Raw genomic sequence first — 4,952 nt, forward strand, 5'->3', positions numbered from 1 at the left:
CTGCACACACAGGCCCCGTTATTCCCTGATATTTTAACCCTGTCTTATTTACATATATATGTATATTATCTTCTATGTCACTGTAAGTATTTATATTTCTGTTCCTTCTTGGAGAAGTTTTCATAGGTCTATAAACAATAAACCATAAAATTGAGAGCAAGATATTTTGTCTGTTTTGTTTACCGCTATATCTTCGGCATGAAGAACAATGTCTTGAAAATAGTGGGGCCTCAAATCTTGTTGAAATGATAACTATAAAGCCCATTTTCTATTCTAAATCCTTAAAGAAAGAGTATAATAACTTTTATTTTTCACAATAAACATGACATATTTTCTCACAGAGCTTACTCCACTTAGCAGTCGGGAAAGTTAAAAATAAGCTACAGGTATTTTTCTTATTAAATTTTCTGTCATGATTGCTAATGAACCTCTTATCTCCCTTAATTTTGTCTAAGGTTTATACTCAGAAATTTTACTTAAATTCCTAAGTATATTGACACCAAATATGATTTGGCTGTATCCTCACCCAAATCTCACCTTGAACTATAACTCCAACAACTTCCTCATATCCTGGGAAGAACTCAGTGTGAGGTGACTGAATTATGAGGTTGGGTCTTTCCTGCCCTGTTCTCATGATAGTTAATGAGTCTCATGAGATCTGATGGTTTTAAAAAAACAGGAGTTTCCTGTGCAAGTTCTCTATTCCTGCCGCCAACCAGGTAAGATGTGACTTGCTTCTCGGCTTCCCCAGGCACATGGAACTGTGAGTTCACCATTAAACCTCTTTTTTGTAAATTGTCCCCTCTCAGGTATGTCTTTATTAGCAGTGTGAAAACAGGTAATACAACACCTGAATAGTGAGACTGAAGTTTAATGAAATGATAATAATGTAATCAAATTTAAAAAAATCATTGGATTTGAGTGACTGAAATTACTGAATTATGACAACTGTATTTTATTTTATATTATTTTGCTATTTATTTATTTATTTTTGAGATGGAGTCTTGCTTTGTTGCCCAGGCTGGAGTGCAGTGGCATGATCTTGGTTCACAGTAACCTCCTCCGCCTCCTGGGTTCAAGGGTTTCTCCTGTCTCAGCCTCCTGAGTAGCTGGGATTACAAGTGCATGCCACCATGCTGAGCTAATTTTTATATTTTTAACAGAGATGGAGTTTTGCTGTGTTAGACAGGCTGAGCTAGAACTCATGACCTCAGGTGATCCACCTGCCAAGGCCTTCCAAATTGCTGGGATAACGGGCATGATCTGACCTGCAGTTGGCCCACAACTGTATTTTAAATAAGAATGTACTCTCAGAAAATTGTCATAAATAAATAATGTCAGTGTTGACCCCAGTAAGTCATCTTTATACGTGTTTTCATGAATGTTTCTATGTATACATTTTGTAAAACTCTAATGCTACTATTGGTAGGTTATATTCATAAATATGTCAAAATAATAATCATATTTTATTTTTTTCTAACATGAGCTCTGGGACAAGATTGCTATTCTTGAAACTCAATTTCACAATTAAATTAGATGTGTGTTTTTGACAATTACCTAACCATTGTGTGCTCGGTTTCCTCATTTATAAAATAGGGATAATGATAGGCTCCTTCTCATGGGGTCATTTTGAGAATTAAATGACCTAATCCATCAAAAGAACATAGAATAGGGCCTAACACACAGTAAGTAACCAGTAAATGTGCTCTATTTTTATATAATAGACTTGAGATATGGAAACATATGGTTTACTGACATCAGTTTACAGAAATGCTTTAAACACAGTTTAACATGCATTGGCACATGTTGATACCAATATCAACTATTCCTAAAATATACTGCTGGGAACCTCAATTTAGCATCACAAATTGGCATTGGTTCCTATTCATATGGTGAGTGCTGATGAAACACAGGAGAAAGAGCATTAAGAGCAACTCAAATTTGCTCTTCCAAATAATTGAAAGCTGTTTTATCACCCATCAGAATATCAATCTGTCACTCACTTAAGTCAAAATGTCAATCTTTGTTCAAAAATGAAGTACAGAATATTGCACAACTTGGTTAGTTTGAAAGAATAGAAAACGTATTGATAATTTCTCAAATAAATTACTATATGATTTTAATTAAGACTGAGTCAAGAAATGATTTAATTACTCTCATGGGAAATACTGAGAATGTAAATGATTAATGTAAAATGAAGTATACCAAAAGAACAAGAGAGAAATATTTTAAACAATAAACTCACTGTGGAGGATTTTTATGTCATATTCAGTCATTCATCATAGAAAATACACCTTTTATATGAAACAATTTCAAATAGCAAGTTTCTTTGTATTGACAGACCAATCCTAAGAGGTAAGACTAATTTAAATAATTTTACTTTCTTGTTTAAATTAATATATTCCAGATCTCTCTTGAATAGGTGTGGTAAGCACTCCTCTCCCACCACCACTGGCAGTCTGTTATCTGCCAAGTATTTTATAACCTAAATTCTAAATTCATGCATAATATAAATGGAACATTTAATGAATTGAGCACTTTGTCAACACTCAGATTTAATGAACACATATCACTTTAGTCCTTTTTTTTCCCCCATTTATTTATTTTATTGCATTTTAGGTTTTGGGGTACATGTGAAGAACATGCAAGATTGTTGCATAGGTACACACGTGGCAGTGTGATTTGCTGCCTTCCTCCCCATCACCTACATCTGGCATCTCTCCCCCTGCTATCTCTCCCCAGCTCCCCACCCCTCACCGTCCCTCCCCTATTTCCCCCCAACTGACCCCAGTGTGTAGTGCTCCCCTCCCTGTGTCCATGTGTTCTCATTGTTCAACACCCACCTATGAGCGAGAACATGCAGTGTTTGATTTTCTGCTCTTCTGTCAGTTTGCTGATTTTCCCAGATAATAGGCTAGAATGGCTTTTGAGCTTGTAGAATGCAATCTGCTACAGCAAAGACCTACTTGTGCTGTCTCTTTCCTCCCCAAACTGCACCTGGGTCATAAGCTATAGTACTCAGTTATTCTTAATTCTCCATAGAGGAGCTCCATAAATAATGACCTGTTATATCAATGACTTTGCCAATCACAGTCACAGTAGACACTACAATTGGACACATCATTTTCTGTTCTTCTGGCATTTACAACTTCAAATCCCACTTAAAATTTTAGTTATTGGATTCAGTCCTTACAGTCATTAATACTGAATACCCTTACGACTCTCTTGGGCAACAGATCAGATGTCAGGCCCCAACAGTAGGGCTCCTTGTGTGCACTCCAAGTTCTGGCAATGCCAGGTTTCTCAGAGTCCACAGAAGGACACCCTCCATTTAATATGAACATTGATTCAGGAAGGTGAGGGTGAATGGCTTTGTGGTAGTTATACTGAGAGCTAATAAACAAATGTGTTACAGTCTTAGCTTCTCAGGCTTTCTAAAAGTCTTTTCAAATTGCCTCCTACATAAATTGGTGTTAACGATTGTGCAAGTCTCTCTTTAAAAGTCACTATGCTTAGACTAAAAGAGAATTTTCAATACTTTGGGGAAACATATTTTATCTATATTAAGAATAATTCTTTGCATACCTATGCTCTAGCTCTGCCTCTCAGCAAAGGAAAATGAGCTGTTCTGCATTTGTTTCTCAATGTGAAGAGAGACATTTAATTTCTCACGTAATGCATGGTAACTTAGAGCAATGTGTAGAATGTGAGATGGAAAATGCATCCAACTACAAGATGAGTGGACTATCTCAGCCAAAGACAATAACCCATCCCTAATGACTCATTTTCCTCTATATAAATTGAGAAATGTGACAAGAATGGGGAATGTTTTTCCCTTACAAGGAAAAAAAAATTACCTGCAAAGATATGTTAATCATATTAGGCTGATGCATCCGTTCATACTACATCATCCCCTGTTCTCTGTGTTAGGAAATGCTTTATTATAGCTATTGCACAATAAAGGGAAAGAAATAAAGAATGTTTAATAAACATGTTTTGACTTAACTTTCCTGAAATGGGGCTGGGTTATGAACTCTGTAACTGCAAATTTAAAATCAAATGACAAGAATGTAAATAAAATTAATAATTTTCTCTCTATAACTTTCTATTAATGCTTTTATTAGACTGTTAGATTACTGATAACTAGGAATTACATTAAAAATGAAAGAATTTTTTTTTCCAGATCACAAATTTATGTAATTTTCTCATTATGTATGCACTTTAACCTTTTGTCTGTTTTCTTAAAACACCTGCCCTGATAACCAGGGATTAAATACAAGATATTCTGCTCTGCTTCTCTCTATTCGTCATCTGCTGCAACAGTATTCTTTGATGTGTACTGTAATGCTGATTTGCTTGATTATTTTTTAAATTCCTAGTCTATAATCAGGTTTTAAAACTGTACTTCTGCATTAACATTATGCATTTGTGCACCAGTGCTGAGCTAATAGCCTAGGATGAGTCAGATCCCCATATATTTTTATGCTTTTTTTTCCCTTAGATTGTCTTCATTTCAGATTGAACACTCCTTTTACTTAGCCAATTTTTTAAATGAACTTCATAAATCTCTTCACGTAAAGCACAAGCAGCAGAATTTATTTAAAGTGGAAAAGTTTTTCTCCCAATGCTCTTTTGTAGATTTTGCTGTAAAGAGAAATCAGTCTCAAGCAGGCAGGGCTGCTTTGCACTGAAAGAAAATTAAATTCCTGCATCCCTGTGCATACTGCACGCATGGCATGCTTTCCATATGATTTCTACCTACATGATCATCACTCAGCACTGAAAAAGCTCAGGGGCAAACGAAGGTCGGGAAGGTATGAGGAGAGCAACAAAAATCAAGATGAACTGAAAATGACTTAATTTCCATACATATTTCATCCTAAGTGCAGGCTCAAAAGAAAAAAGTGCTCACTCATTTCCCTCTTCACCAAAGCCTTCCCTGCAGCCACATT

Source organism: Sapajus apella, unplaced genomic scaffold (assembly GCF_009761245.1).
Source record: "Sapajus apella isolate SASKATOON/1434 unplaced genomic scaffold, GSC_monkey_1.0 scaffold3, whole genome shotgun sequence".
Lineage (NCBI taxonomy): Eukaryota > Metazoa > Chordata > Mammalia > Primates > Cebidae > Sapajus > Sapajus apella.